The sequence below is a fragment of the Columba livia genome, chromosome 3, assembly GCF_036013475.1.
Source record: "Columba livia isolate bColLiv1 breed racing homer chromosome 3, bColLiv1.pat.W.v2, whole genome shotgun sequence".
NCBI lineage: Eukaryota > Metazoa > Chordata > Aves > Columbiformes > Columbidae > Columba > Columba livia.
Window position 1 is genome coordinate 1889248 of NC_088604.1, and position 20103 is coordinate 1909350.

At 47.6% G+C, this 20103-nt stretch overlaps 1 protein-coding gene and 1 long non-coding RNA gene across 8 annotated transcripts in view; one reads left to right on the forward strand and one right to left on the reverse strand.

Annotated features, from left to right (window-relative positions):
• NCOA1 (nuclear receptor coactivator 1) overlaps positions 1-11319 on the reverse strand; it is a 189314-nt gene extending 177995 nt beyond the window's left edge. For 5 of the 7 annotated variants that reach the window (XM_065055538.1, XM_065055534.1, XM_065055540.1 and 2 more), the window contains exon 1: positions 11031-11319. The gene's annotated coding sequence lies outside the window, so the exon portion shown is untranslated. Of the gene's footprint in view, positions 1-7414; positions 9796-10423; positions 10582-11030 lie in introns of those variants that run through there. The other 2 variants (XM_065055536.1, XM_065055535.1) reach the window with 2 other exon arrangements.
• A 3503-nt stretch (positions 11320-14822) lies between these two features.
• On the forward strand, positions 14823-17108 carry LOC135578955 (uncharacterized). The gene is made up of 2 exons (XR_010471051.1): positions 14823-15162; positions 15524-17108. It is a non-coding gene; the product is annotated as an uncharacterized LOC135578955 (long non-coding RNA).
• The last annotated feature ends 2995 nt before the right edge of the window (positions 17109-20103 follow it).

Genomic DNA, 20103 nt, shown 5'->3' on the forward strand with positions numbered 1-20103 from the left:
CGTAAAATGTTCTTTAGCAACCAGCAGAATATCTTGAGTTTGAAGCAACCGCCAGATCGCTCCGACCCTTCTGTGCTGACTTAACAGATAATATTTCAATAATCCTCATTTTTGCCCCCATGAGAATTCTCACAGGTCATTTCAGAGGAAAAAGAGGATGAAGTTTGACACGGTCAGGTACATAAAACCCGCGGGAGCTTACAGAGATAAGACTGTTCATAACATTTTCGGGGACCTTGAACCGAGTATGCGGCAGTAAAGTAGGAAATGAGCCTGGAACGAACAAAGCTTTCAATACTCGAGGAAAAATAAATGTAAAAGAGAAGACTTATCTTCAGTCTTGACAATCTGCTGCGAACGGGGAGATGGAAAGAGCTCAAGGCTCAGACGAGGAGTCTTGGCGATATACATTTATAGCCGTGGATGCCTGACCTTTCTTTTCTCTGCAGAGCAGCGCAGGGTCTTCCCTCCTATTCCACCTCCACGTGTCGCTCTCAAAACCACATCAGAATTAGAATTTCCAGAGCACAACCTCTGGATTACGAGAGGAACCTCTGGCCTGAAGAAAAACTCCAATCCTTTGAATCTGTTTGAGTTGGAGTCAAAATGATGGACGCTTGCACACCACGGGCAGCGAACGACCCTCCGGCCACGTGTAGATCCATCACAAGGATCCTATTAGTGTTCTTGTACTGCTCATCTCCTTTTCGCCGCTCAACAGGGAAGAAGCATCTCCACCTTTGTATTCCTTACCACGACTCTTCCTCGCTTGTGCTCTTTCATTATCTTCTACTGATGGAGAAACAGAACACCCTTTTAGAACCTTCCGGCACTTGGAAGATACAACTTGCCCTCATCACGACAGAGAACACTTAATCCTACAGCCTCTTGACGTGTTTGAAGTTCCAGATAACCCTTTTTCACTAGCAACACAAGGACAACTTCCCTTGTGGACTTCAAAAAATGCTTTATATCTACTTAAGTCATCTTCTGAAGGTGGAAACGACTCGCTGATTAAATCCAGTTTGCAGCGTATCGCAATTTCCTAAATTATTTCACCAGCGAGGGCTGCCGAGAACAATAGCTCTGTGCATCATTCTGTGGGTTGGGAGAGAACTCGTTTAGTGCTCTAAATCTCATTAGAACTCGCTGGTCGGGATGTAAAATACACACTTATCTCCGATCCGAAGGCTTTTAAACAGCTTGAAACCAACCCGGCTCTTCTGTCTTCGAGGAGCAGTTGTTCCGTATTCCTCGCACTTCGGGAGGCCCAGCTGAAGAGCTCTCTTAGTAAACAAATTAAAATCATAGTGCTATATTGCTTTTAGACAATATAAAGAGAAAGCTGAAGGCTGCAGAGCAGCTGTTCAAAGAGTAAATGCAGATTAAGGGTCAAACGCTGGATCTCCAGATTTCCCCGTGGCAAGCTGGCCAAGCCCACGCCTGTTGGTGAAGTGGCAATTACACTTCCCTCCTCCCCAAAGATGATATTTACACTTAGAAAAAGTTCCAAATAATCTCTGGGGCTTCGTTTCAACAAACATGAGTTCTCAAAAGCACCTAAATTTGCAGCAAAACCTGATTTGGGGGCCAAACACCCAAGAGCACCAACCCCCGGAACATTTAATATCAAAGTTCTCCCCATCAGCAAAGGAACAGGCAGCACCGAGGGAGGAAACCATTTCCACATAGTGTTCTTTGGGGAGTTTGTTGCTTTTTTTCTTTAATTTTTAATGGCTGTTCTGTGTATTTTCCTCTCGCACTTTAAACCTCTGCAGTGAAACTTAAATCTTGTTTAACTAGATTTGTTTAAAATGTTTTTACAAGCCCTGAAGAGGGTTGTTGGTTTTTTTTCTGGCCCGCCAGTCGCACGCGAAATGTCTGAATTACCGAATGGGGGTATTTTCCAGCATCCAGGAGGAAACCCGAGAGTCAAAGCGTGCTTCTTGGGTTGAAAATACCTCCTTAAAAAGCCTCCAGAAGTTATTTACCGCTGTTTTGAAGCAGTCGGCGGTATCTCTGCGATCATACATTCTGTGGCGGAGCAGGAATTCAGGAATCCAGCTCTCCTCGCACGTAGCACCACGCACACACCTACCAGCAAGTCAACAACCGCACAACAGCTCAGGTTGGGAACGGAGGCCACAGGTTTTTTGGAGGCCATCGGTAGAAACGTGTTTCTGCTTTTTTAGTGACGTCCGAACACGTTTGACCTCCCGAAACCAGCATATCCCTTTGGCTGGGTGACAGTTCTCCCCGGCAGGACTTGATCACCAACTTTTCTGCACCCCAAAATGAACAAATCTGTGCTATCCCCACCCCGCCTAAAAAGCACACCACATTCTCCACAAATCAGGACATGAAAATGATGTTTATTCCCTTTCTGCACCCTGAGCCCTGCTGACCTGAATCCCAGAATGTCAGGGGTTGGAAGGGCCCCGGAAAGCTCATCCAGTGCAATCCCCCCATGGAGCAGGAACACCCAGATGAGGTTACACAGGAAGGTGTCCAGGCGGGTTGGAATGTCTGCACAGAAGGAGACTCCACAACCTCCCTGGGCAGCCTGGGCCAGGCTCTGACACCCTCACCCACAACAAGTTGCTTCTCCTCTTTCAGTGGAACCTCCTGTGTTCCAGTTTGCACCCATTGCCCCTTGTCCTGTCACTGGTTGTCACCAGAAGAGCCTGGCTCCATCCTCCTGACACTCCCCCTTTCCATCTTGATCCCCAGGAATGAGTCCCCCCTCAGTCTCCTCTTGTCCAGCTCCAGAGCCCCAGCTCCCTCAGCCTTTCCTCACACAGGAGATGCTCCACTCCCTTCAGCATCTTTGTTGCCTAACCTATGACCTCCCAAACACCAAAACCTTTGCTTCCCATCTTCCACACTCATCCCAGCTCCCCAAAGCGAGACATGACGCACATCCTAGAATCACAGAATCATTTTGGTTGGAAAAGACCCTCAAGATCATTGAATCCAACTATTACGCACCCTTGGCACTGCCCCATGTCCTGAGAACCTCATGTCCATCTGTCCAGCCCTCCAGGGCTGGTGACTCCAGCACTGCCCTGGGCAGCCTGTTCCAATGCCCCACAGCCCTTTGGGGAAGAAATTGTTCCCACATCCAACCTCAACCTCCCCTGGTGCAACTTGAGGCCGTTTCCTCTGCTCCTGGCGCTTGTTCCTGGGGAGCAGAGCCCGACCCCCCTGGCTCCAAGCTCCTTTCAGGCAGTTCAGAGATCAGAAGGTCTCCCCTCAGCTCCTGTTCTCCAGCTGAACCCCCCAGGTCCCTCAGCCGCTCCATCACACTTGTGCTCCAGCCCCTCACCAGCTCCGGTCCCTTCTCTCCACTCGCTCCAGCACCTCAAGGCCTTTCTTGGCGTGAGGGGCCCAGAACTGCCCCCAGATTGGAGGTTTGGCCTCCCCAATGCCCAGCATGGGGACGGTCACTGCCCTGGGCCTGCTGGCCATGCTATGGCTGATACCAGCCAGGATGCTGGTGGCCTCATCCTCATCCACCATCTCCATCCTCACTCCTTTGCAACCTCCATCACAAGCCCACCTGAAATCCCCAATTTTACAGCACTTTGCAGGTGATGACAACTCCCAAGTGCCACCACGAGGACTCACCCACACCAAGGGTCTCACAATAACCTCCGGCATCAGGAGTTCCTGCGGTCATGTCACAAAATTCCCCGTGTTCTGAAGTGTTGTACAGACCCCACCACATGTGCACCACAGTTTGGGAACCTCTGCTCCAAAGACCGAAAGCCACCAGAGCTACTTGTGGATGACGCAGGGACCTCCAGAGCCAAAGCCTCTGGAGGGTTTGCTGGCAAATTCAAGGCAAGTTGCACCCAGTCTAATGAATCCACATATACAACCAGCGCGATCGAGTGCTCCGGATACTTGAGAGTAACCCGTCAAGTGCCTTTTACCTTTCACAAACCCCCGGCTACTTGGGCAAATCATCCAATTGATGCGATTCTGGTTTATTCACCTGAAGAAATTGGAACAGTTCTTGGTCTTGCAGGGAGGGGCGTTACAAAAAGCAGCCGATACACGCACGACGCTCCGTTCATATCAAAACTGAACATCATCAAGCAGCTTATCATCTAAAACCATTAGAAGAAAACCAAGTAGGTTGCAAAACCAAGCACTGAAAATTATAGAGTGACAGATTTGTGATCGTCTGCGCAACCGTAATCCGTTCCACTTTGTTAGTCCAACCCATCCAGTGAATAAGACACAGAACCTATGGAAAAATATCACGTGGCTACAAAATTATAATTGCAGTTGCATCTGTTTTTCCTAACTTGAATGTTCGGCTTTACAAACTGCATAGCTTCTTGATTTAATGCAACTTCCCAGGTTTGGGTTCTAGCCTGCAATATCAAACTGTACTTTTTTAATATGCTGTATTTTAACATAGCTCATCCACAACAGTATCAGAAAATAATATTAAATTATCACATTATGTCACATGGGAACAGATGTATTTAACAGAATTTAGGTAGTTTATTTTTCCATTTTCACTGCATTTGAAAAATAAACTAGATTAAAGTATATTTACCAGATATTTTCCATACAGCGACCTTTGTATATACAATATTGTTTCCATTTCCAACAACAACAAAAGCGTAAAATCAAGCCAAATGCTATTTTCAATGGCATTTTTCAATCCGGTAAAGCTTTTTGTTCATTTCTTTTGGGCCTTCAAAGGCATTATCACCATCGCACCTTCAAAAACACAGAACTCTGTGCCAACTCCATCAAGTCTGGGGAAACTGTTTTAAAGGTTAAGGCCATAACTATTAATTTGGCTGTCGGAGATCCCACAACTTCCACTTGGCCTTCGGTGGATATTCCACACGGAACACGACCCGATTACACTACAATATGGACCCGGGAAAGGTGATTTAGGACACCCAGGGAAAACCCACATGGAAGTATTTTTACAGAGAACATTTCTATAGAAAAAGAATTGCTGAGACAATAGGATCCGGTTGAAAGAGCACCGAGGAAGTTTGCAAACAGTATAAATACAAAGCGTGCTCTAAAATGGTGGATTGGCATAACCTTAATTTAAAAGAAAGCAAGAGTTCCGCGCTCTGAACTGGTTTGGTTCTTGTTCTCCTTGAATCCGAAGCCAACGTAACGTGGGGTTTTACCTGATCCTCCACCAGCAGCTCCCACTCGTTCCATAAATCAACATGCTTAAAATGACATTTGGAGACATTTTACCCCAGTTCCACTCCAAGAAATCCTAACTATTCATACAACAGTAAATTAGGCTTCGCACTAATTACATTTCAACACACATTGGGACTTTGCGCTCCACTTTGCAGTAAGTTGAGCCATCAGCATATTGTAAACGCTCGAGTTTTATATCCTCGGCAATGCTGTGCGTGCGGCTTTGCATTATTAAATTTGGACTTAGGAGCCGTATAAAAGCGCAGCGTGATCTGTTGGGTTCTGCTCTAAATGTTTCTGCTGTCAATGTTTCCAGAGCGCCCAGTGATCGTTCCTTCAATCCTAAGGCAGCACCTTCCATCATTAAAAACCACTTGTCTGCTATTCCCCGTTCGGCCGAGCGCAACTGGAGCATGGAGGAAAGTCTGGCAAACCCATCCTGCCAAGCCGTGCTGGTAAAATCCAGCTTGGAAACCTCTGCTCATAAAACAAGAAACAGGTAGCGTAGCTGCCAGATGTTTACAGAATTAGCAGGGAGACACCAAACTCATTTTGCCAGCGATCACGTCTCAGAAACGCATGAAAGACAAAGAGATTGAGCTTTACACACCCAGCCTGCGATAGGTTTAATTCTAGTTACATGTTGATTTTCACACACAACTATTCCAGTGTGATTTGACGTAACTGGTCACAAACACGCGTCAAAATCCTTTTCGGGTTAGTCAGACTTCCGTTAAGTGAAAAAAACAACTTCAGAGACAGAGGGTGAGCGGCACGTCCACTGAAAAGTGCATCTCGCCACTTAGTCAAGGTCTGGGAAGCGTGTTGATAAAACTGGATGTAAAGGGTCAGATGAAAAGCAAAATGCAGGTTCTGGGGAGCGGGAGGACAGGCAGCAAGGAGGGGATTCACAAGAGAAAAGGGCTACGAGAAGTTCAGGAGTCGGAGCTGTGAGATTTCTTGTCCAATTTACATATGAATCTGATCTAATGGTCTGAAAAATTCAGGGCTTTTCTCTCCTGTTTCTTCAATCCGGGAGTTAGAGAATGTTACCAGAAAAGGGAAAATACAAGAGAAAAAGGGTTTAGTTCTCATTGTCAAACTTTCAGTGCAGTTTTACTAGAAAGATTTTAATACCTACATCATTATTATTATTATTATTATTATTATTATTATTATTATTATTATTATTATTATTATTGAAATGGCAAATACTGTTCTGAAACCTTCTGGCCAGGGGATCCCAGTGCTGTGGGGGAATCTCTCTCCCCTCCCAACTCCTTTATTTCCAAAGACAGGACAAAAACCCACTAATATCAAGTGTATAACAGTATCAACACCCAACCTTCTCGCTACTGTGTGATACCATTTAACAGCATTTGATCCCAGGGCAGTGTTGCGATTCTAAACTTACCCCTCCACGCACAATGTGGATTCCAAATACACAGGAAAGCCACCGATTTGTTTGGGTTTTCAACAGCTCCTCTTTCCTAATTCCATCATACAAAGACAAGAAACAAACCTACTTCTTGCCCTGCCTGACATATTGCCTTATTTTTGAAGCCTTCACACTCTGAAAATTACAGAAAAAAGAGACCCCACATTTAAAAAGTGGGGAAAATTAAGCCAAAGAAACACTGGTTTGAGCTTGTTTCATAGCGTATTCCATGATAGATAATTAAAAAGAAACATAAATAGCTCAAAAAGAGACGTTTTAATGATGTATGTTCCGAAATAGCAAGTTGCAGGATCAGCCTTGACTGAGACATTCCTGAGACTTGTTTAAAACAGGACCTGACGCTTAAGGATCTTTTCCCTCTGCAGAAAAACACACATTGAAGAGCCCTTTCACCAAGCAGTTTTAAGAAGCTGACGATTTGGGAATCGTCAGAGCATAATATGGATGCTGGAGAATTCACTAACCCGAGCAAGTCAGCAGAATGTTGGTTTCTATATTCACTGCAATGTTTTATTTTCCCAGATCACCTTTCTGTAACTCGTCAGCTCTGCTAAATCAAGGCGAAGCTCCGCGTGGACACACACGACCGGCTTGCAGAACGTAATAAACCACTAAGCAGGTTTAAACAGATTTCAGAATACCTATGTGCGGATGGCCCTGCATTGGTGAACAAACCCACCCAGTTTGGGCCACGCAACCTCGCCCGAGGATCCTCGCCGCAAAATCCACGTGAGAAAACCCGCCCTCCATTCTTCCCCCACTCACCCAAGGGCATCCGAGGGGAAAAAATCCCAAACTCCTTGTGCCGAGACGCATCCGAGTCGTCCACACGAGAACCCAGCGCTCTTTGCGGAGGAAACAGGAGCAGTAGCGCAGGATTATCGGCGCAGAAGCTGTTCCGCCTGCGTTTTCCCTGCGGAGTGCGCTGGCTCTAGCCCAAAGCTAAGCGAAGCCTAGTTTCTAACCTACATTCCCAGCCAGGTAAATTAGTTCAGGCTTAAAGAACTTCCAAACCAGTTCAGCGGTGGTTTTTTTCTTTCCCTTTGTAATGACAGGAGCCCAGGTGAAGCGCACGGTGCTGACACGTCCTTTAGACCCAGCCCGGGCCCCCGAGAGCTTTGCAATCTGTCCCACGGCAAAGCCGCAACGTTTCGAATGGTCAGTTTAACACGGAGATGCTGCCGCGGCGGTAAAAACCTGTTCTGCGTCGCCCTGACTCACACATCCAGGGCGTGCAAAGAGGTCCAAGCCGTAATTGTTAATATTGCAGCTACAGCCAAACGGCCTATCCCAGACCATAAAGCGCCGTTGCGCTGCGATGTTACTAAAAAACTCCCAAAAACTCAATATTCAAGCTACTAATGCGAGTCTCCTGCTGCCCACCACCATCCAGCTGCTTTCCCATCACAACTCGGCTCCTCTTTCAGTTCAGGCTGGAAGTTTTGGGAAGCAGAGGCCGCTTTTGCTCTGGTTTAGCATCCCTCTTACCCCACTGGTCCATTCCTGGGCTTCCCGGGTGCCGCAGCAACAGCAATGACATAGAACCACCAATAAAAATTGCTTATTTGTATCTGCCAGCAATTAAAATTCATATGTAGAATGGTGGCCACATGCTACAGGGTATTACACAGCATGTTGGCCGTTCAGAAACACCTGGTTAAAATATTTACCTGTTAGCCCAACCCCTTCCTGCTTCAAATCCTGTCTTTAAAGGCAGAATCTAACTTTTAAAACTATGGTTTTTATCCCTCCTCTTTGATCATAGAGATAAGAACCGCGCTTCAAAGAAACACAGTCAACCAAGCAAAACAAGAATAACTTGTCATATAAATACTTGCCTTATACAAAATATACTGTTTTTCAACCAGCAAACTATTTATGCAGGAGACGGGATATTTTTAGTAGTAGCACTCACACCTTCATTTCTGGCAATCCCTGCAAAGTCTGATGCAAATCACCCCCCCTCCGATTAGCAAGCGACGAGGTGCCGATCTCCAGCATATCTGCTCATTGAAAATGTGCTGATATAATTAAGCGAGCCTAATAATCTTAACAGGCTTTGAAGATTTGTAGCAGCCCACCCGACAACAGCACCAGGAGACCCAAGGGAAGTCAACAGAGGGTCCACGTCCCCAAACGCAGACTTTTACAACACGAGAATGACAGCGATCCCGCTCCAATAAACCTCCAGTGGAAGCGTATGACTAATTGTCTGAATTAGTCATGCAGTTGTGAGCATGTGTCGTAGAACGATCAGAGGGCAAGGCTCGGGGAAAAACACGCACGCTCCAAATCAAAGTCGGCCCGGAGTGAACCCAAAGTCAGGGTCTGACTCCCAAAGAGCCAAAGCCCCCGTTCGCCTATTTATTTTGGGAGGAAACAGGGGGTTTTGCGCTGCCATATTGTTTGGCAACGCGTTTCCAAACAGCAGATACCCATCTTGAGCAAATAAGTCGAGATTTAACATTTCACCGTGCCCGTCGGCTTCGAGCCAGGCGCAGGATTGCCAAAGTTACTACTGTTTATTATCTGCCATCAAGAGCTGTTTGTCCCCTTAAGTGGCAACTTGAACTTTAATCATTTTCACCGAACAGCGCTGCAAAGCTGCGGATACCACAGCACTCGCTCCTCCACACATTTGTGGCTTTGCATCCATCTTTTCCCGGTTCACAATGTTTCTCTGCCGCTTTGCAAAAGGCCTCAGTGTAAAGCTACGGATGCACCACATACTACCTACACTTCCATACGTAACACCTGGTGTTTACTTGTAGAAACTGATGGGCACAGCAGAAAGAGTTCAGAGCACAAACACCTTTGCCGAAATATTCTGCAGGCAGATCACAACCTCCAAACTGCGATGGGACAGCGAGCCCAGAAAGGGAAACGAAGCATCTTTTTTGTTCATATTTACCATCTTGCCACTAGAACCCACCAGGTACATTACTCTTTTTATAGATATATATATATATACGCATGCACATTTTGCACACACACATATGTGCATCCTGCCAGCCCACACAAACCAGGTCTTTCTTTCAGTTTAAACCATCAACACAAAGCATAGAAGCCACGAGACAAAGCGAAGAACATACAAGCGCCACCCACACGAGTCCAAATTTCCAGTTTTAATACACTTTGCTGTGTCACTATTTTTTTTTTTGGGGGGGGGGGGGAGGGCTGCACCGTATTTGGCCAGTGAAAATTTGCTATCTACCGTACACTGCTTAAGCTTCCAGTGGATGCAAGCGGCAGCCCCAGACGGCGCTCCACACCTTTCCGCCTTTGCAAACACGCTCTTTCAGGTGCAAAAAAAGACAAGAAACCAAAGCACAAACAGGAGACCGTCACCCAACGCACACGACCCAGTTCTCAGCCACCGAAAGGTCAAAACGCACCTAGGAAACTGGAGGGCTTGCGAGCGTCTAGCAACCTACACGGGAAAGGAAACAGCCTTCCCGCGACGGGTTTTTCAACCGCTAAATGTCATATTCCAGCAGCTGGAGCCCCCCCGGCGCACAAGCCGGGGCTGCCGCTCGCCTCTGCACGGGCAGGTATTTGGGATTATTTGCGATACGCGGCTGGTCCGTGTCTCTAAGGGAGAAATGAAGGAAATTTAGGGCAAGCGCTCTGCTAGGAATGGGGGGTGGACTCCCCCCCAAGCTCTGAGGAGCCCGATTCCCCACTCACCCCACCTGACAAGCAGCTGTTCCCCACTCCGGTGACCCCAAAACCCCCCACGGCCACGTCCAGCTCCCCCTGACCAAACTTACTCACCTCTGCTGACAACCAGAAGAGCCCCGCCGGGGTCGGGGGGTGGGTTTTGGGGGGACACAGCCACACACCGGGGAGGGGGGACACGCACACACGATGTCACACGCAGACAAAGAGCTGTCACCTAAAACGCCACCAAACCGAGCGTCCTCCCTGCCCGGGGGGGTCATCCCCAGGGGTGGGGGGGTGGGGGGGACGGCGCTTTCACTTTTTTAATCAACTTTGAATTAATAATAATGAGGGGTGAGGGATATATAGGAAAAGGAGGGTTGGGGTTGCAGCGCCCCCGGGGCGCTTCTCCTCAGGGGCCGGCGGGCGGGCGAGGGGAAGGTGGCGGGAGGGAGCGGGAGGGGAGAGGCCGCGTCGCCCCTCAGCGCTCCGCCCGCCGCCATGGCAGCCCGGGGCGGGGGGCCGGGCCGTCCCCCCCCTCCCGCCGTGCCCGCCCCCGCCGTGACAGCTGCGCCTCCCCGCAGGCCGGGGGGCTGCGGCGGGGGCCGGGGGGCGGCGGGCCGGCCCCGCCAGACACACCCCCGCCCTGCGCGGCGGGGCGCCCCGGCCTCCCCCGCTTCTCCTCCTCCGCCCTCCCTCCCTCAACCCGGGCGCCACTCACCTGCCTGGGTGACAGCCGCCTCCCCCCGCCGGGGCTGAGGCCGTGGAGCTCAACGGGCAACGCGACAGCGACTCCCCCGGCCAAGCGGCGGGGGGGTTCGCAGCTGCGCCCGCCGGCGATCGCGATGAGCGGCGGGCGGGCGGGCGCTTTAGCTGGGGGCCCCGGTTCCCGCTGCGGGGCTCCCGGGGTAGCCGGGGCCCCTTGCCTGGGCGGCGCGGCGAGGCTGCGGGGCTTCTCCGGCTCTGCTCGCCGCTCTCCCTCCCGGCGGGACGGGGCGGAGCTGGATACGGAGGAGGAGGACGGGGGGGGGCGGTGTCGGAGGAGGCCGCCGCGGCCCGGCACGGATCACTCCTCCTCCTCGCTCAGCCGCTGCCGGCCGCCATCTTCCCCTGCCCACCCGCGGCCCGGAGGGGCTGGGGAGGCCGCGGATCGTCCGCTGTTGTCCCCATCTCCGCTGTTGGGCCATCTCAGTGGCGGCCGGGACCTGACCGGGGCGGCTGGGGGGGGCTCCGATGGCACCGGAGGTGCCATCGGAGCCCCCCCAGCCGCCCCGGTCAGGCCCCGGCCGCAGGCGCTGCCTCCCCAGCCTGGGACCCCCATGGCGACATCACCCTCATCCCCACAGCCCTCTCGTCACACTGAAGAGAGAAGCTGCTAAATAAACGTACGCTGTGATTAAGTTATAAAAGACATCCCCATCATGATCAGTGCTTTCTAGCGACCTGCAAAACAAGGGGATGCTCTTCAAGTTTTAGATCCTTCTGCGCAACGAGACAGAAGATTGAGTCGTACATTGTTTAGAAGCAGAGTGCTTAGTTTATAATTAACTAATAATTAATAGATGTGAGAAAATGAACTATTATAACGAGCATCATCAATTATTTCTTAGTACATCAACATTTTCAAAAATTGTAATGCATATGTAATAATTACGTGAATATAAGCAACGCAAGAGCATCCAGTCTTTGCAGCGCTTATGGAGGATGGTCCCCAATGTCCTGCAGTTCTGATAAAATAAAGAATCGCAGAATCCCAGAATGTCAGGGGTTGGAAGGGCCCTGGAAAGCTCATCCAGTGCAATCCCCCCATGGAGCAGGAACACCCAGATGAGGTTACACAGGAAGGTGTCCAGGCGGGTTGGAATGTCTGCACAGAAGGAGACTCCACAACCCCCCTGGGCAGCCTGGGCCAGGCTCTGCCACCCTCACCCCCAACGAGTTGCTTCTCATATTTCAATGCAAAAATAAAGAACACCGCTTAACAGTATCATTTGACTCTGCTTTTTAGTTAATTTATCCGCTTCAACACCTCCCTGTTCTAAAGCACCGTCTGGTTGAGCTCAACCAGCCCAACCCGTCCCCCAAACCAAAGATGCCTCCACGCTTGTGGTCTCCTTGTCCCACTCGCCTGGATGGGCTGGTGTCGCTGAGCAGCGGCATTTTGTGCTGGAAGTTACCTGTTGGGGTCTGTTTTCCAATCACCATCCCCTACCAAGGCTTCAAGAAAGACCTAAAGGCTTTTGTCTTTCTTCTTGTTCTCTGACTACACATCAAAAGGGCTGAAAAGTCCCTGGATCAGCTGGGAACACCAACACGAAGTTCAGCGAGCAGTACAGGGTGACAGATCGTCCCACACAGACCCATCATTTGGTGTCACTGACATTTTCGGCTACTTCCAAACAAAGATGCCATCCATAGAACAGTCACAACTGCTGTATCAACTATTTTACCACATCCAGGCCGCATCTGGTTACATTATTTATCATCTCTATGAAACTACAAAATCCCCAAACACTTCATGTGTTATGAAGCAAAACACCCTGATGGCTTGAACAGTTTAAAATAAACCAGAGCTTCAGGTGCCTCGTTTTCCTCCACAGGGGCTCTTTATTCCTCAGGGGCTTGCAAGTGCCTGTGTTACAACAAAACAAATTGGCCTTAAAGAAAGAAAACCCCAGTCAACCACACAACATCACAAATCCACCTGCCATGGTCACCCACATCATGATCATCATCATCATCCAAACTGGATTTTCTGTCACCCTCAGAAACCTGCACCTTCCCTGGGGTCCCAGGTACCCCCAAGGTTCTTGCTTCTCATAAAAAAGCCCATGCCAGGTGTATTTAATAAGTGACTGTGTCTGCAGCACCTGTGAAGGGGATGGGCAAGATAAACCCCAGTTAACCCTTCAGCAAGTAAAGGGACAGGGGATATCAATCACAGGCTTATGAATTGGGGTTTTTTCTTGTTATTTTAGGATCAATGAGATGTTTCCTGGGCCATTTCATCCAAACCTGCTTAACCATAGGTGCGTTTGCATATGAAATACTGTATGTTTTGTCCATCTTCAACTAGACAGCAAGCTTCTTATTTTAGAAGAATTTCAGGCCTGTGCTTGTGAACAAAAGCATCAAAACGAGCGGGGATGTGGTGGAGCAGCGAGACGGAGGAGATGTGGTGGAGCAGCGAGACGGAGGAGATGTGGTGGAGCAGCGAGACGGAGGAGATGTGGTGGAGCAGCGAGACGGAGGAGATGTGGTGGAGCAGTGAGACGGAGGAGATGTGGTGGAGCAGTGAGATGGAGGGGAGTGGCGACCTGAGATCACGCACCCCCAGCCAAACCAAGGTCCAAACCCCCGAGGTAACGAAGGGATGCTCCCAATTCTCCTTTAACTGCATTCTTGGTAGGGACTGAGGTGATGTGAGCAGCTGCTGTATGACCCTTGGTTGCAACACACCAAGGTGGAAGCGCTAATAGATTCCTCCTGGTCCCGCTCACTCTGCAACATCGATGAGGGAAGGAAGCTCTGCAGAAGTCCGGAGCTTTCCTGCATTGCCAGCTCTCCAGTGCCTCTGCAGGCTGTGCCCACTTGGGCTTTATTCAGGCAGAAAATGTTCAGCCTTCCCAACTAATAACAAAACTCGGTGTTAGAATATTTCCCCTCTGCGCATTCCTCGCGGGAAAGTAATACATGAGCTAATCTCCGGCAGTAGGGACATTGTAAGTTTTCAATGATATTAGCGCTGAGAAGTATAAAACCATTTTTATTACTTTAATCTGCCGGCTAATTTTTAAATGGAATGCGAGTATAAACAATGCCGGGTTTAAGTACATTATGGAGCTGTCAGGCTTTGACAATTTAAATGAATGAGACTTCAAAAAGTATTAGGAAAAAGATTAAATGTCTCATTGAAATACACATGAAATAGAAATGAAATCCATCAGCAAAATGAAATTATTTCAAAACTTCCTAGAATTAAACCCAAAACAAAGGCCTCTCCCGCCAGGTAAGTGATACCACAGTGGGTGAGACTTTATCTGGGAGCTTAATTTCCAACTGATAAATGACAAATAATTTATTGGTGTTCGATCTTTCTAGCCTGAGCACTTTGTAAAAGAAGCTTGTTTGATCATCTTCATTTTACATAGGCAAAGCAGTGTTTAAGAGGTTTAAATGAGCGTCAAGCAGCAAATGAGTGATGGAATCCCCAACCAAAACAGTGTCGAGTTGTCCTGTTTCCTGACACCAACCCTCGATGTGACGCTGTCACCTGTTGCACGTTGTTCTGTACAACTCACGTGCACTAAAGGCCATTTTTCAGGCTTTATTTCAGTTTAGGAAGCAGAGGCTTTTCAGAGTTTCTTGCAAGCCTCAAGTTGTTAATCTGAGAAGGCAAAATTAATAGTATGGAGTTCGTTAACGCTTCTTGGCCAAATTCAGCATTGTAATAAGTAATAAACAATTCATTTAGTACATATATGATTCTTTAGAGATCCACATAACTCCTGAATATGAACTTGACTCTGTTTCACACTGAGAAGTGCTGAGCTCCTCCCTTACTACTGACTTACTTATGCCCTAAAAATGTAATTAAAACGTTCAGGTTGCCCTAAATGAGGGGTTGAACAGGAATACCGAGTATGGGAGCACCGGGAGGAACAAAAGGCAGGAGAAGGGGACAAGAATGACATCTGATGATGGCATCTGGACCAGCAGGTCACCAGGGTTGCATGAGCTGTCCACCCGTGTGGAACGTGGAAGAAATGAGACGTGAGGATGAACACCCCTTGTCCTCCAGCTCATCCTGAGATGGGACAAAGCAATGGACGCAAGCACTTTGGCATTTGAAGGTACTACCCGCTGCTTCTGAGTCCGTGTGAGGATATGATTGAAATCTGCTTTGTTTAACATTTTTTCCACCTTCTAAGGTCTCAGGTGCAGGTGTGCAGCGTTGTGCCATCATTTCCTGCGTGACAGCCTGTTTGCTGGCATTCAAGACCACCTAAAATATGAACTTTTGGGGTATTTATGCACCAGAGGATGCATTTCACTAAAAAAAAAACCCCAAAAGCTCCAAGCCAAGAGCAAGATGCTTTCAACACGCCGATTCAACACCTTTTCCAAACCTCTTACTTTTACGACTTTGCAAGCATGCTTTAACCGAAATTAATGCACTAGCCCATTAAGGTTAATGAGTTGTTTCGCTTTCAGCCACCTGCGTGGTCCACGCGAACGCCTCGGCCTGGCTGCGGACGCGGGGACTCAGAGCAGAATGAAATCCTTGCCCAGGATGGTTGTTGGAGGCAGCGCCGGCTCCCAGCGCCGCTCGGGGAAGACTTAATGAAAAGCAGCTCATCAAGCAGTTACGTAACCTAATGATAATCCGGCTCAGGCCAGGCAATACTTAAAGCCACAGAGTCTCTCTACCGTGACCTATTTTACGCTGGATGCGAGGGCAAAAGTGTGCGGTTTGTAACTTCGCGGCGTCTGTTACCGCCGAGTTATTCGCCGTGGGTAGAAAAGCCCCCGGCGCGTGTTTCTTCTGCTTTCCTGGCTGCAAAGTGACCGCGTCGCATCTGCCGGTGGCTTTTTACGGTGTCGGCGCCAAGCGCGGGCACGGCGGAGAGCACGTTGTAAACAGTTCAAAGGAAAACACTTCATGTCCCGCAGGAAACTCCGCGGACTTTAATTTGAGCTTCAGAAGCTGCGGAGAGTGCGGGGGTAGGTTGCAAAGCGCTTCTGATGCTGCGTTGAAGCGGAGAGAAAGCTTTTGTGTTGTTATTAGACCTCAGAGAGCAAAACCGTGTGCTTCCACAATTCCAGGGTCATATTTACATTTGACTGAAGGAATTCCTTAGGTTGGCCCTGCTGTAACTCATACTTGTACGACTGTGATCATGTACTTTTTTACCTCTCAATCTGCGCAAGTATCAAGAAGAGATTAAATGCAGAGATGTTGATTCAGATCTCAGCATTTAATCTGCCCACAGATGGTGTCAAAAGAGGGACAGCCATGCGAAATTGCAACAGATTTATTATATTTTTCCCTAAACAATCGCTTTTTTTGGGTGAATAAAGCTAGAGAACAAGTGGCCCCATTTAAAATACAGAGGAAACCTCCGTTTCCTACAGTGCCTCTGCTTTGAAGCAATATTAATGGGCTGATTTCTGTTAATGATTAATAATGCGTTTATGTACTTAACCGAAGTTATTGTGACTATTATTAACTCCTGTCTTTCATAGGATAATTATTTCATTTCTTATAACACCGGACGACTTAATGACAGCGCTGGTTGCAAAAAGGAGGTTGTAGTGTAGATATACTCATTTTTGGTGATACTTATGCTTATACAGAATCCTGTTGTTCCCAAATCAGTGCTAAAAAGCTTTGTATTTCCTACCACAAGGAATACCAGGTTTCCTGCCAGGCTCAACACTTAGTGCCACTGGATTCTCAGAGCAGATTGTGTGGATCTGCTGATCTCTTATGGGTTGAAAAGTTCCTCAAGCTAACGCGTAGTTTTTGTATTTTAATTCCCTACATTAGCCAGTTGAAGGTGGGAAATCACTTGGAAAAAGATGTACAAAATTTCCTGTCGGTGGAAATATTTCCTGACATTTAAAAGGAAAAATAATAATGGAAAGAAAACTGTGGTGATGGTGTTTGTTGGGTTTTGAAACGTCTTCCTGTGGAGCCTGCGACCCAAACGCTGCTGCATTGTCCTGGCCTTTGAGAAACAGAAAGTGGAACTAAATGGAGATTATTAAAATAGTCTGGCTGATTATAAACTCTAAAGGGAAACCATGTAACCTCATTTCCTTATCTCATCTGAGCAAAAGGCTAAAAAAAAGGGGGGTGGGGAAATACACTATTTCGGTTTTAGTCATCTCAAGTGTTACTAATCACAGAAGTAAATTATATTTCTAAGTGCATTTAAATATGCTCCAGAGCCCTTTAAAGTGGACTCATTAGATGCAGGGGGGGTGGTTCTAGATGGTTAAGGGTTAAGAGGAAAGTGTTAAACAGCTTTTTTCAGCTCGGTTAAGGTCCCGAGCCCTCGCACAGGTCAGATCGCTCGTCGCTATCAGTGCCCGTGTTTGCCTTTATCTGCAATTCACCCCGATTGTAAAGTGCTCGGTTAATTAGATAATACTAAATATGAAAGAAAACAATATTTTTCTCATTCTTTCCTGGTGGTATTTTTTCGTTGTTGGCTTTTAGGTGGCCTGTGTAAAAAAGGATCTATTATTTCAGTCTGTTGGTGAGCGGAATGATAACTCCCATCAGAGTTGGTATAACTTGTCCTTTTTTGGCAATCGCGCCGGAGAGACCAAGTGCTGAACAGGGAATAAAGCCGAGCTGTTCTCTAACCCTACAGAGATGATCCCCCTGAGAACCTCCTCTATTTACTCATCTGCGCTTAACGACTGTCAGTTTTATTCAGATATCTGCTCAGTCTGTGAAATACTTTTCCTTAACCTACTTTTAATGCCTTTGAAGTATCATCTGCTTGACTAGTTTGAAGAGCACGAAAGCCCTCGTGCAGCCAGTAGGCACTTAAGGGCTTCCTTTTACACCCAGGAGTAGTTTGTGAGGCTCACCAGACCTGCTGCCATCACACAGAGCTGGCAGTCCGTCTCCTTCACTCCATCGTTTCCAAGAGTGCCCAACACCGGATTCCTGCTCCTCCACTCCGGCTCCCCGCATCACTGCATTGAGAAGAAAAGGGTTGATGCCATCATAACCACTTCCCCACTAATTTGAGATCTCGAATCACCACACCACCATCCCTTCCACCACCGATGCCAACACCACCACGGCGACCACCAGGTTTCTGTTGCGTTGGTCGCTATCAATAGAGGTTTTAACGCAAAATCTTAGGACAAGAGGAAACGGCCTCAAGTTGCGCCAGGGGAGGTTGAGGTTGGATCTGGGAACAATTTCTTCCCCAAAGGGCTGTGGGGCATTGGAACAGGCTGCCCAGGGCAGTGCTGGAGTCACCAGCCCTGGGGGTTGGACAGACGGACATGAGGTTCTGAGGACATGGGGCAGGGACAGGGCTGGTGAACAGTCAGACTCAATGACCTTGAGGGTCTTTTCCAACCAAAATGATTCCATGATCTTTCCCGTTGCCTCGTCATTAGGAGCGGTACTTGCACCTTGAAGCACAAGGTGGAAGAAAAGAAAAAAGGCTTTTTTTCCAAATATTTTTGTTGTCCTTTGCTATGAGGATCCCGGGTATCTTGTTATCCTCAAAAATGCCTCATTCTGCCTGGGGTCTGCCTCTGGAAATCCTGTGCCGTTAATTAGGTCCTTACTTGTTCCAGAGACCCCTGCAGAGGTAGATGCTTCAACCTGGAGAACAGATGCACCAGAAGTGATTAGAAATGCAAGAAAATACAGGGGAAGCAGCTGAGGAGAGAGGAAAGAGGTAAAGGTGGCGCTCCAGGAGTACAACATGCAGGATGAATGGGAAGCAGTGTTTGTAGTTAATGAGTTCTTTGTCATTTCAAATCAACGAAGTCCAAAGGGAAGATGGGGACGCTTGTCACAACCTGGAATCTGTAGATCATGAACAAAATGTTCCCCGTTCTGTCCTTCACAGGTAGCAGAGAAACATGAAAAATCATGGAATATTAAATATTAGGTTTTCTCTGCTTTGGTTGCTTTTCTTTCACCTTTTGTGAGTATTTAACACCTTCCCTTGTTGGTCAGCTGCTGTGGCTGAAATCAGAAGCAAGAAAGGAACGGGAGGAGAATAAGGGCAGGGAAAATTAAAAAACAATTCCATTTTCAAACGTGGGCAACTGTGTTTCTGTTGGTGCCTCCTGATAGTGATAATTGTAACCCTGCTGCTTTGAAGATGATACAAGTTGTTGCAAAGTGTCACTAATATTGTTAACACTTCAGGATGCTGCAGTTTCCCAGTTGGTGGAAAGTACAATGTTAAAAATGGCAATGACCTAAATTGGGGAGATGGTCCTTCTTGTAACTGGTGGAGAAATAGTGCAAATGAGAGGAATTATAATGGAGCTTGGACATCGAAGTGACCCAAGATGTGTGACTGGAGAATCCCACAACCTGAGGTTAACCTGAATATAAGGAATACGCCGGTAAACGAAACCAGGTATTAAACATATTTAGCTCATGGCTTTCTCCTTTAATAATCATGGATCCTTCCTGAGAAAAAGAAACCCGTGGGTTTAGCAATACAAGACTTCCCTGCAGTGGCAACAAGGCTGTTGCATCACCAAAAATATTTTGATTGATAAAAACGTGGCCCCTAAGTAAAGGAAGTATTGCCAGCATGGGCTCCCGACTGGTACAATGGTATATGACATTGTGAGAGGCCTGAGTGATGCTGTTTTATAGGCTGGAAGTGTTTAACTCCTTCTGTATGGAACCTCTAGCCAAGAGCTGCCTAAGTAAGGAGGTACCACACACCCTGTTCAATGACGGTGAATGGCAAATTTAGGAACCCAGTGAAAATTTAATGAAGTCATGCTGGGATCATAAAATATGGACCAAAAGCAATAGAAATGTGTAATTTTTTTCTACACTATTCGAACTGCAGAATATTTTTAGCATTAGTACAGCTTGTTCCCAAATGCAACTGTTTGCTGTTGAGACTGCTGATGAATTAGTCGGCTCTCTCAGTAACGAGCTCTTACCATGAAAATACCTATTACCATGAACACATGTTATGTAAAAACTGATGTCCAGATTTATTTAGGTTCCAGTTCTAGAAATGAAATGGGACTGCATTATCAAGAGATGTGAGCTAAGGTAT